General features: G+C 39.8%; 1 protein-coding gene across 3 annotated transcripts in view; it reads right to left on the bottom strand.

The window, feature by feature from the left end:
• The window catches only part of ARHGEF28 (Rho guanine nucleotide exchange factor 28), a 391051-nt gene that overhangs the window by 308237 nt on the left and 69028 nt on the right, over positions 1–13786 (bottom strand). The window lies entirely within an intron of this gene.

Raw genomic sequence — 13786 nt, 5'->3', positions numbered from 1 at the left:
AGGATTTCTTGACTACACCACAACTATTCATTCAAGAGAGATTTGTTCATTCTTCTGCCAATTCATGGTATATTCAATATTCTTCGCCAACATCACAATTCAAAGGCATCAATTCTTCTTCAGTTTTCCTTATTCATCGTCCAGGTTTCAAATGTATGTGAGATGACTAAAAACACCATGGCTTGGGTCAGGCACACCTTACTCTTTAAGGTGACATCTTTGCTTCTTAACACTTTAAAGAGGTCTTTTGCAGATGTCTAGAGGACTCTACTGGGAGTGTGACATTTGAGCTGAAATCTGCATAGTGAGTAAGAATTTAACAATACAAAGGAGGAGGAGACAAGCCTGTGCCAGGTAGAGGGAACAGCACATACAAAGGTCCTGAGGTAGGAAGAGGCTGAGAGGAACTGAGGAACCAAGGGGAGGAGGATATGGCTGGAGAGTAAGGAGCCCGGGGTTTTATATAATCCCATATATGTGACCAAGAACCATCTTTAACCACCATCAACCATTTTGTTGGCTGGATTTTCCTTCCAATGATCATAGCCATTACTTGAGATGCTCCTATAAATGTTCAGAGAGCAAGCCTGCCCCTCCCATGACTCTTCAGAAATTCAATCAGCAAACATTTACTGCAAGACTGTAGTGCACTAGGTATTGCGAAATAATGAAGAGTAAGAAACAGTCTGTGTCTACAGGACAGCTGTGGTGTAATCAAGAAATCCTGGACTGAGAGTCAGCAGACATGGGGTTCAAATCCAAGTTCCACCATGATTCATCGGGTGACCATACCTCACTCAGATTTGTGCTGTCACAGTCCCTGGTCCAAAGTAAATGCATCCTTGTCATGGGTTGAATTACGTCCCCCTAAAAATGTATATACCAATTTGGCTGGGCCATGATTTCCAGTAATGTGTGACTGTCCTACATTTTGTGATTGTAATTTTATGTTAAAAAGGATTAGGGTGGGATTGTAACACCACCCTTACCCAGGTCACATCCCTGATCCAATGTGAAAGGAGTTTCCCTGGAGTGTGGCCTGCACCACCTTTTATCTCTCAGGAGATAAAAAGGAAAGGGAAGCAAGCAGAGAGTTGGGGACCTCTAACTACCAAGGAAGCAGTGCTAACAGCAGAGCACGCCCTTTGGACCCAGGGTTCCTGTGCAGAGGAGCTCCTAGTCAGAGGAAGACTGATGAGAAGGCTGACAGAGAAAGCCTTCTCCTAATGTTGACACCTTGAATTTGGACTTTTAGCCTACTTTACTGTGAAGAAATAAATTTCTCTTTGTTAAAACCACCCACTTGTAGTATTTCTGTTATAGCAGCACTAGATAACTAAGAAAATGCTTGATGATGAAAATCCCTCTACTTCATTGAACCTCAGTTTTCCTATCTGTAACGTAAGGATAATAATTCTAGCGTCACAGAGTTTTTGTAAAAATTAAAGACATTAAAGTATATACTGTACAGTGCTTGGTACATAATACATACATTAAAAAAGTTTATTTTTTAAGCAACTTCATGGGACCCAAGTTTTTCTGTTTTGCTCTAAATAATTTGTACTACTTACATGTGAAGACTAGTATTACTTAGTAGTTCTTTAATTTTTTCAATTCATTTTTTAAAGCAGGAAGCTGTTATTTTCTTTGAATTAGCCTCGCCTTTGGAAGCCCAACCCTTCAGGCCATAAGGCCACACCCAAGGCACCAAGGGTGGTAATGAACCTCAATTATTGCTAACATACCCAGGAGGTAGGAAGCAGCTTCCAAATGGTAACCAAACCCATTAAGTGAAAACAATCATTAGAAAACTGCCAAGAAGATATAAAACGTACAGCTGTTCAGTATCATAAGCTAGATATGACATTATCTCTCATTCCACTTCACAGATATTCCTGGTTGTGGAACTGGAGAAGCTAGGGCAATGTTTTGGAAGTAAAAGAATAAAGAAAGCCCATGGCATAGAGAGAGACTTTTGATTAGAACAGCAAGAGATAATTGTAAAGAAAAAACACACATGTTTGAAGGAAAGAATAAGGTACTGGCAAAGTCTAAAAAAGTGGCAAACTCTGAAAGGCTAACAACCCAAAGGTGAATTAGGATAATGGCAAAGGAGAAAAAAGGGACCGCTATGAACATCAACATGTCTGGATAACTGATCAGCTACAGAGATTAAAAAAAAAAAAAAAAAACACTGCCGTCAAGTTGATTCCGACTCATAGCGACCCTATAGGACAGAGTAGATTTTTTTTTTTTTTTTTTTATGAACATCAACATGTCTGGATAACTGATCAGCTACAGAGATTAAAAAAAAAAAAAAAAAACCACTGCCGTCAAGTTGATTCCGACTCATAGCGACCCTATAGGACAGAGTAGACCTGCCCCATAGAATTTCCAAGGAGCGCCTGGTGGACTCGAACTGCTGACCTTTTGGTTGGCAGCTATAGCACAGAGAATAAAGGAAGTGAGGAAATCAAGAAGACTCAGACATAAAGTTTGGATGCCTGGGAGAATGGTGGTAGTACAACGGAAATCAGAAGTTGGAAAGGGGAGTTGGTTTAGAGAAGAACTTGAGAAGCTGTATATATACATATCTGATTTGAAGTCAGGGCTGGATAATTGAGTGGTAATAGCCAACAGGCCAGCCGGAAACATACGATGAGGCATGAACAGAGGTCAGGGCTAGAGGGCCCACACGTAGGTGGGTTCAAGGGGGTAGTCGTGGGTGAAATAACAAGAACAGATGAGCTCTCCTAGAAAGAGAGGAGAAAGGAGAAGGCCCTGGGGAAAACCCACAGAAGCAGATGAGAAGGCACAATAAACAAAGAGAAAGATAACTTGAAAAAGAACCAGCAGAGTTCGTGGACACTGAAAGCACACTTTTAAAAGTATAAATCAGATCACTAACTCCCCTCCTTAGACTTCCTGCAGACTTCTCACTGCATTACTATGGCCACCAAGGCCTTATGTAACCTGGGCCTGCCCACTTCGGACCTCGCCTCCTCTCCCAATCCGTGCACCGGCCACGCTGGCCTTGCACTGTCCCTCAAATACGTGAAATTCATTTCTACTTTAGGGCCTTTGGGTTTTCTGAGCCCTCTACCAGAAAAGGCTCTCCCTTGGATCTCACCCTATATAATCACACACACACACACACCATTCCCTATCATATCACACTATTGTATTGTCTCTAATACATACCACCATCTGAATTCTTATTTATTTGTTTACCTACATATTGTCTGTCTCACCACTCCCACATGGGTTCTGGGAAAACAGGGACCTGGAATCTTGTCTACCTCACTCTCTGCCATAACTTTAGTGCCTGGAATACTGTGTGGCACTAAATGGGACTTAAGAAAAAACACCCCAAGGAAGAGCAAAACTAATGACCTTCATAAGATCAGTTTCAATAAAGATAACATGTTAAAACTGTTGTTCTTGTTGTTGTGTGCCATGGAGCTGATTGTGACTCACAGCAACCCTATTTATTCAAAACACACACATACACACCCTCAGGAGGGAGGAATTTTTTTTTTTATAGTTATATATCATACCTTCTATAACAGACATCTTTTTGTAAATAAAACACTCTAACTGAATCACATCTTATTTCTTCTATTGAGCGTTCTCCCAGAGAAAAATCTAGCCCATATCCGTCATGCCTAAAATTCTTAAGATGGTAATAAATTTTAAAACTCAAATAGAACAAAAGTGTCAATTACTTCAAATTTCTGTAGTAAAAGCATGGGAGTGTCACTGAAATATGGGAAGTGAGACAACATCAGACTTTAAGAACATTTGGTCCTTATTTACCCATGCCCCACAGTCCACGCCCCCAAAGAAATTCCTTCAAAGATGTGTGCTGGGGCTAATTCTTCCTGCAGCTTCCTGTATTTGTATGTATGTTTTACCTTCGGGCCTCTTCCCACAAGCATATTATCTCAGTGATGACAGTGGGGGTGGGAGGGTGTACCCTAAAGAGCCACTGTATTTGGAAGGGTGCTGTTCCTTTTAGAGTTTGGGCAGAGATGAAGCGAACGGAGGATTTAAATAACAGCTCTAAATCAAAGGTCTTCCTCAAGTCTGAGAAGTGGTTTTTCCCCTACGCTCCTGCCAGAAACATCAAGCAAGCTCTTGCAACAGCTCAAGACTTCACAGGGGTGACATTATGTGGCTGCTGGCCAGACAGGTGAAAACAGTTGCCTTGACTCTCTTCACTCTATGACTAGAACACGCTGCTTTGCAGCTTGCCTCCTCAGAAGGAAAACAGGAGAAAACGCAGAGAGAAAAGCAAGGTGTCTTAGTTCTCTAGTGCTGCTATAAAAGAAATACCACAGGTGGCTTTAACGAAAAGAAATGTGTTTTCTCATAGTTTAGGAGGCAAGAAGTCCAAATTCAGAGCTCAGGCTCTAGGGGAAGGCTCTCTCTGTCCACCCTGGCGGAAAATCCTCGTCCCTTTCGACTGCTTGCTTCCTTGGTGATCTCTATGTGGCACCAACCTTTCTTCATTTGGGCTTACTTTCTCCTACACGCTCTTTTACATCCCAAAAAGCGGAGGGCTTTTAAACACCCTACACTGACATGGCCCCATCGACATGACAACAATCACTATTTCCAAATGGGATTACATCCATGAGTAAGGTGATGGTTTACAACACACAATTTTGGGGGGAAACAATTCAATTCATAACACAGGAAGGTAGGAAAAGATCAAGTTAATCATTAGAAAGCAAAAGCGGCCAAAAAGAGCCGATTTCAGTATGCTCCGATTAAACAAAGATGATGGAAACCACCCAACCAGTGGCAATTAGGTGAGATGGGCATGCTGCTGTGTTTAAGTCAAGACATAAGCAACGTTAATATAGTTTGCTAAACGCAAATTTGCACAAAGTAAATAATGTGATCTAGTCTCTGGGTGGAGCAAACGGTTAACGTGATCGGCTGCTAACTGAAAGGCTGAAGATTCAAGTCCACCCAGAGGCACCTCAGAAGAAAGGCCTGGCGATCTACTTCTGAAAAATCAACCACTGAAAACCTAATGGAGCAGAGTTCTACTTTGATACACATGGGGTCACCATGAGTCAGAATCTACTGGATGGCAACTAGACTGGACTGGAAATGTAATCTAGAACTCAATTTAAGGCAAAAGCCTCCCTCTCTTCCACTGTCTAAGCCAGAATTACCTGTAATGACAAATGAAATGTAGTATTTTAAAAGATACCGTCCCCCATGCCCTCTGACACCTGAGATAATGAAATTTTTAGATCAAGACCAGGGATGGCGCTCTCAGCCTGCACTATGGAGCTTGATGAAGCAAATGACAGTCAATTACTAAGCACAGCTTTTTGTGTGCAAACGGGCTTAGAGGTACCGGACTTGTATAGACAGGCAGCATTTCTAGCAGGAAAAAAGTGAAAAAGATGAGACGTTTCAATTTACGGACCAGGAAGCACCGCTATTCTTCGTGTTATAAGTCCCAAGGGAGACCCTAGGGAAGGGAAAAACCAAATCGTGTCCCAAGTACCTGGCCAGTAGGGAAATTGAGTTGTGGTGACAGAGCAATGGGGGGAGTCATCTTAGTCATCCAGTGAAGGTAGGAAAATTCTGTCGTCAGAAGCCCTAGGCTTACTATGGGCTCTACCACTAACAAGAAGGAGCCCTGGTGGTACAATGGTTAAGCACTTGGCGGCTAACCAAAAGGCTGGTGGCTCAAATCCACCATTTGCAATCAGCTCCCATAAATATTTCAGCCTCAGAAACCCTATGGACCAGTTCTACTTTGTCCTATAGGGTCACTACGAGTTGGAATCTACTCAATGGCACACAACACCACCACCACTAACAAATTTTCTGATGGAAAAACTATTTTATGGCTTCCAATGTAGCATTTAAAAATCCAGAGTGTCAAACCAGCTAAGTTAACTGGGTCAAGTAAGACACTTTTCCTCTCAAAGCCTTAATTCCCTCATGTGCAGAGTGAGGGCTCCAGGCAAAGGTCTCTAAGGTGCCCTCACATACTAAGATTCCTAGCTGTTGGTCGAGAGACGCCAGTCAGAGGCAGCCCCTCAGGGATGCACAACCACTGCCAGAGAGGAGGCAGCATCTGGAGGACAGGATTTCCTTCAGCCGGAACCAGAAGCAGGAACCAGAAGGCAAAGGGACTCTGCAGGAGTCAGGAAGGAGGCGTCTGCCAGGTGAGTGCAGAACAAAGCAACAGAGTCACTTGCTGCCTCAATAGGAAGCTGCCTCCTTGGGTAGGAAATGGCCCTGGGACAGCAAGGAATCTACCCAGACAACCTAGGCCCTGCACATAGGCCCTCCCTCCTCAAAGCTGGGACCAAAGGAATAAGTTCGACCAAGGACTCCAGACCATGAGGAAGCTACGCCAAGACCCAGAAATTAGAAAAAGTGGAAGGGGAGAGGGGTTAGCTCAGTTGGCTAAATTGAGATTAGATCTCCAAACATCAGATTATACCTTCAATTAATATGCACAGTGAGCCCAGCAGCAACTAACATACTTTGTACAAAACAGCAGGATATTGTGACTCAGAATAAAAGAATAACATAAGCATAAAATGAGGAATGGGGAGGCAGCTTAGATCCAGCTGGCAACAAGCTACTGAAACAAAAACTCCACTGCCCAAACAGTTACACAATTTGCAGCCTCCAGAGAAAGGACGATCACATTCTTCTCAGTCAGTCATTACAGTCAGCACGTCTGCACAATACGTCTCGGGTGGAAGGGCGCAGAAGTCACTGTTGACAGATGCACCCTGTGCTGATGTCATGAGACTCTGCCCTGATTCAAGATGCTCATATTAGCCAGAATGCAAGAAAAGGCAGAAATGAAGCACCATGGCAAAAAAAAGGAACATTAAAACAAACCAGGGAACATCTATGACTTTTTTAAACATTTATCAATTTAACATACAAAACTTAACACAATACCTTTTTTTATACAATGAAAATGAGCACGCGATCCCTAATATCAAAATTATCAGTTATTAAAGCTAGAGGACTAAAACAAATAGACATGTAATATTTCTGAAAGTTCCTGAATAAAACATGAACTGTTACATCTCATTTGCAAAGCAAGCCATTAAAATACGTACACCCTTACCCCAGCAATTCCACTCCGGGGAATCTAACCCCATAGAGATAAAAGCATCAATATATAAAGATATATGGACAAGGATTTCTAGTGAATAATTTTTCATGATTGCCAAGAACCAAAACAAAGTGAATGACCATCAGCAGGGAAGTAGCTTAATCCACACCCATTCATTAAAAACAAGGAATTAGAGCTATGCCTGATGGCTTGGAGGAGTTTCTACAAAGTATAGCTGAGTTGGAAAAAATAGAGAAGTCTACATAATATGATCCAGCTTTTTTTTTTTTTAAATAATTTTATTAAAGCTTATGTATCTGTATATAGGTATACAGTGGGATTATATGAATACAGAAAAATATGTAAACCTATACACTAGGTTGGAGCCCTGGTGGTACAGTGGCTAAGAACAGTGGCTGCTAACCACAAGGTCAGCAGTTTGAATCTACCAGCCACTCCCTGGAAACCCTATGGGGCAGTTCTACTCTGTCCTATAAGGTTGCTGTAAGTTGGAATCAACTCGACGCCAATGGGTTTGGTTTTTATACACCAGGTCAGTGGTTCTCAAACCTGAATGTGCATCAGTATCACCCCAATGCTTTGTTCATCAGCCCCATACCACGTGTCTGACCCAGTAGGTCTGGGTCAAGGTATGAGAATTTGCATTTTAATAAACTCCCAGGGGATGCTGATGCTGCTGAAAACTGCTGCAAAAGGTGCCAACAAGAGTTACATGGGAGAGCAGGAAGGGAAGCATGAGGTGGCAGTGCTGTCCAAGATAATAAAAACAGCTTTTCCACATGATTCCATTTATAGAACGCCGTGTGTGCACACACACGTGTGTACACACGTGCATTTGCAAAAACAAATTCCTGAAAAGAACGTCATGAAAATAGTAAAAATTTTTTCAGAAGTAGAATTTCAAGTGATCTTTACTTTCTTCTTTGTAATTTTACATATCTCTATAGCCTTTATTTACATAATCATTTAAAACAAAGCTATTTCATCGAGAAAAGAGGAAAAAAACATTTGAGACCAATAATTCCTCAAGAAAGAGCTTTTTTATTTTATTCACAGCACTAAACTGATTCCTTAGGAAGATCAATATTAATTATACTTTATATTTAAAAAATGTAAAAAAAGGAAGCTTTTGGACAAATAAGTAAATAAGCATAACATGTATTTGCGTTATAACCTTCCTTGACCCACCAAAGTTTCAAGAAAGCTCAACTTAAGAAGTCATCAAAAAATACCAGCAAAAAAACACACAATTGGCTTGTGAAGGCAAAATACCTTCCTCTCTCAAAATTCATTTAAGGATCCAACAAGCAAAATCTCTTAAGCTGTTCTCGCATAGTTTTCTTTTATGTACAAACTAGAAAACAACAAAAATGAGACTAAAAGCAACAAGCTGTCATCTAAAAATTATTTTATGACTTCCTGTATAGGGCTTTCAAACTCCCAAGTGGTGTCAATTAGAGAGTTTTAAGCCAGAAATACACATCTTAGATCAATTAACTGATTCTAATTTGCACCCTGCCAGACTTTCATACTTCTCATTGGCTTCACCACTACAGCTCTTTGCTAGCTTAAAACACACTCCCCTAGTACTGTGTTACCGTTTCACCTGAAAATTAATCCTAGACCTCAAATCAGGTTGGAGTCCTGGATGGTGCAAACAGTTAACACGTTCCACTACTAACCAAAAAGTTGGAGGTTCGAATCCACTCAGAGGATCCATGGAAAAAAGGCCTGGAGATTTACTTCCAAAAGATCAGCCACTGAAAACCCTAGGGAAAACAGCTCTACTCTGACACCCATGGAGTTGCCATGAGTTGGAATAAACTCGAAAGCAACTGCTTTTTTTCACACCAGATTGCAGACTTTTGCTGTTTTGGGGTTTTTGTTTTGTTTTGGGTTATTGTTTGCTTGTTTTGAGGGGGGCAAACAGCCTGGCCTTAGAGAGCTGCTCCTTCAGTGCCCCTTAAAGCACAGATGTAGGAAGCTGCCCAGAGGCTGAAAATTGGATTTGCAATGCTCACATCCCTAAATTCTACAAATCGATATTATAAAACTCTTGGCTGCCAGTCTTGCTGACCACTGCTTCTTCTCTAACCTGATTATAGTACAATGTCTCTCTTATCCTGCAATAGTAACTCAGTGGACCCTGATGCTTCATCTTAAAAATTAGAGTGGCCCCTTGTATAAGTGAATCTGTGGCTGAGCTCAGGAATTCTAGATAGAGTCTCCTTCCTAAAGGTAAGCAAACATAAAAGAGCCACAAAATTCTCCAGCACAAGAGACAGAATCAGAAACTGGACCTCCCTCTGAAACAGATTATTAGGAGGTACAGAAAAGAAATGTAAATTCATGTTTCATGCTCACAATGCAGTATAATAGAATATCTCTACATAAAATTATGTGGACAGAAGAAGAAACCAGCTGAGATTTGAAAATGCTATATAGAAACTAGGAGCCCTGGTGGTGCAATGGTTAAGGGCTCAGCTGCTAACCAAAAGGTTGGTGGTTCAAACCCACCAGCTGCTCTGGGGGAGAAAGATGTGGCAGTCAGCTTCCGTAAAGATTACAGCCTTGAAACCCTATAGGACAGTTCTACTCTGTCCTGTAGGATCATCACGAGTCGGCAATGAGTTTTCCTTCTTTCTGGAATCGACTCCAAGGCACCTAACAGCAACAACATACAGAAACTAAACACAAAGTAATGGAATCTAAAACTGTACTGAAAACAAACAAACAAAAAAACTTGACACTACAAAAAGTTAAATTAAGTAGGGAACAACCATAACAAAATATTTCAACCCTTGTATGTCATTATTCTAGAAGGTAAAAACAACAGTGGAAGACAATAAAGAATACTTAAAACAGAAAAATGTCTTAATTAATCCAAGCAAAACAAATGCAAAATTTTTAAAAAATTTATATTCATAAATCTTCTAAAGGTATAAAAACATCTCTATATTAATATCTTTAGGAAGGATTCTCTATAGAGACACAAACATAGAGGCAGAGAAGCGTTTTTACCATAAAAAATGCTACTAAAATCCAATCAAAACAGGTTGTAATCAAAGGAAAAATTATCTGTAAGACGATCTGGATGAGGTGTCCTTTTTGAGAGAGTGGGCAAAAGTCAGGATTGGAGGAAGACTCATTAACAACGTGTGTTATACAGATGACACAACCTTGCATGCTGAAAGTCAAGAGGACTTGGAGCACTTATTGATGAAGATCAAAGACAACACCCTACAGCATGGATTACACCTCAACATAAAGAAAACAAAAATCCTCACAACTGGACCAATAATCAACATCGTGATAAATGGAGAGGAGATTTAAGTTGTCAAGGATTTCATTTTACTTGGATCCACAATCAATATCCATGGAAACAGCAGTCAAGAAATCAAAAGATGCATTGCATTGGGCAAATCTGCTGCAAAGGACCTCTTTAAAGTGTTAAAAAGCAAAGACGTCACCTTGTAGACTAAGGTAAGCCTGACTCAAGTCATGGTGTTTTCAATCACCTCAAACACATGTGAAAGCTGGACAAGGAACAAGGAAGACCAAAGAAGAATTGACACCTTTCAAATTATGACGTTGATGAAGAATATTGAATATACCAAGGACTGCCAAAAGAATGAACGAATCTGTCTTGCAAGAAGTACAGCCAGAATGCTTATCAGAGGCAAGAATGGTGAGACTTCTTTGGACATGTTATCAGGAGGGACCAGTCCCTGGAGAAAGACATCATGCTTGGTAAAGTAGAGGGCTGGAAAAAAGAAGACGCTCAACAAGATGGACTGCCACAGTGGCTGCAACAATGGGCTCAGGTATAACAACGACTGTGAGGATGGCACAGGACTGGGCAGTGTTTCCTTCTGTTGTATATAAGTTCGCTAGGAGTTGGAACCAACTGGATGACACCTAACAACAACAATTTTTATCAATATTTTTCCTCCATCATTGCTGCTGCATTTACTATGTGATCTAGTTGAGATAAATCTTGTCGTTTACATTTCTTAAACCTGTCTTTAATGAGATTTTGCCAGTGCAGTAGCATACAATAGGCATCATATTGTGGGCTCTTCACAATTTCTAACTTTGTCTGGGTTTTATCTTAATTATAGACCAGCCAGTTATTTTAATTTCTTTTTCCAAAAGAACCAGGTGTATCAACTAAGTAGAACTGCTAAGACAGCATAAAAGTTATCAGAATTAAGAGATCCAATAAATCATGATTAGTCAAATGAGAAAACACAGTATCATCTCAATAAATGCCAAAAGGACCTTCAATAAGATTCAACACAAATATAGATAAAATTCTGGGAGGATATATCCCGAAATGTCTGCAGTGGTTACCATTGATGATGAGATTAAATGTGAAGTTTTGTATTTTTTTTTCTTTTTGCTTATCTCTATTTCTAATTTTTTATAATAAACGTGTGTTATAAGAAAAAAAGTAATTTTCTGTAATAAGCTAGGAGAGACTATACAAGTGAAAGCAGAGAAGAAGCCTTCCCCCAAGACACAGAAACGAGCGTAGTGTAGTTTTTGTGCCAGCTCTCTATAAGTTAATGTTGCTCATTGGGCGGAGTATGGTTCAAGACTTGTTTTCACGATAACGTATCCCCTCTGATCTCTTACTGTAGGAAGCTGAATGACCAGATTGGCTTACGTCAGTTTGCAATAACACTGACATATACTGTTAGGTGGAAAAAAGCAGGATACAACATATGCGTGTGTGTGTGTTGTGTGTGGGTGTATATGTATACGAATATATGTGTGTATACATACCTATATAGTCAGTTATGTTAAAAATAATGTATTTCATCTAATCTAAGATGCCATCAACTATTATATGCATCATCTTATTCCACTTTAAAAGAAAAATTGCTAATTATGACAAGATGCTTTATTACCTGGAATTTTATTCTTATTAAAATATCTCTTCTAAATTTATTTAGACAAAGATTTTATCATGTACACTCTGCAATTTCCATGTATGTCTATGTACATTGTAACTTTGCCTTTTAATGTCAGATCACAGTGAAATCAATTTGAAGGCAATTAATCTATATAGTACCAACAAAGCACATAAGTAAACTGAAGTGCCAACAATGTGACTCACACCTGCATAGGTAATGACAGCTCCAACATGACATCTTCCAGGAGGCACAGTGAGTATAAGAACATCTCAATTTCAGAAATGTTAAAATGAGAAAAAAGATTTTGTACATTCAAACTGATAAAATTTATTAATATCTTAATATAACAACATCATCTATAAGGGGAAAGATTATGAATGACTTATTTTCTTAACACTTTTGAGTATTTTTTATTTGACTTTAATTAGCATATTAAAAAACAAAACAAAAGCTGCTTCCATCAAGTTGATTCCAACTCATGGCAAACCTACTGGACGTAGTAAAACTGCCGATAGATTTCAAGGAGGTGCTGGTGGATTTGACCTGCTGATCTTTTGGTAGCAGCTGAGCTCTAAACCTCTAATGCCACCATGGCCCCATTAGCATATATTATTTGATAATTTAAAAATCTTTTTTTTTTTCCTCCTTTGTTTGGTTTGTTTAAGTCTCCTCTCTCCTTAGGCAATGGAGATTGACTCCGACCCTAGTCTGGTCATAAACTGGTTGGTCTGAGTTCAAATAGCTACTAGCATGTTGATCAACCACAAGGTTGTATATTATGATTAGGTTTGAGGATTTGTTTGTTCATTTGTTTTCAGGTAGGGAAGCAGGGCACAATGGGTATACCTAAAGAGGAGGAAGGGACACAAACAGCAAGACTTGAGAGTACTTTATAATTTAGCCTTGGATCAGACTTTTTTTATCTTTAATTATGGCTGGGCCAACCCAAATGTCTAGAGACACATTTAAAGACCTGCAAATCACAACCCAGAGAGAGTAGTGTAGGCCACTGGGTAATCCTGGAGACAGCTTTGTTGCTATTCTGAAATTAGTTTATTTTATTATTATGTCTTTCTCCAGAGAATAAATGGGGTATTCACAAGCATGTCTGTGAGTGTGCGCAGGAAAGAGAGAGACAAGACAGCTCGTTAGTTAGCTGGGGAGTGAAGGGTGGCAAGGGAAAGTAGATGAATATATTTTAATCAAGTGAGGATTCTGATTAAACTTGCTCCAGCTACTTAATAATATGTTGCTCTATCAAGTATAAATTTGAATTGGCAAATGTTGTGTTACATATGTTTTTACTATAATTTTTTTTTAAAATGAAGTTCTGATACATGCTACAACAAGGATGAACCTTGAAAATGTTACACTGAGTAAAATAAGCAAGTTACAAAAAAAACAAAAACATTGTATAATTCCACTGATATAAAATATCTGGACTAGACAAATGAATCAAGATCAAAGGGGGAGATGATAAATTTGAATTGAGGTCATATCCTCATTCTCGATCCAGTACTCTTATTGTACCTTATAAATTGATTATCCAAAGGCTACCTGAAACCACAGCCCCTACACATACACACACACACACACACACACACACCTGCCCAGGCTCATCTCCTACCAGCAAAGTCAGATCCCAAGGAAAGAGGTTTCATCAATAACAGAAGGGAAGGCACGAGAGAGGATGAGGTCTTCTGCCATCTTATATGTGAGGAGACAGTTCGCTTGC

Source organism: Elephas maximus, chromosome 2 (assembly GCF_024166365.1).
Source record: "Elephas maximus indicus isolate mEleMax1 chromosome 2, mEleMax1 primary haplotype, whole genome shotgun sequence".
NCBI classification, from domain to species: domain Eukaryota; kingdom Metazoa; phylum Chordata; class Mammalia; order Proboscidea; family Elephantidae; genus Elephas; species Elephas maximus.
This window is presented reverse-complemented; position numbering and strand designations above follow the sequence as displayed.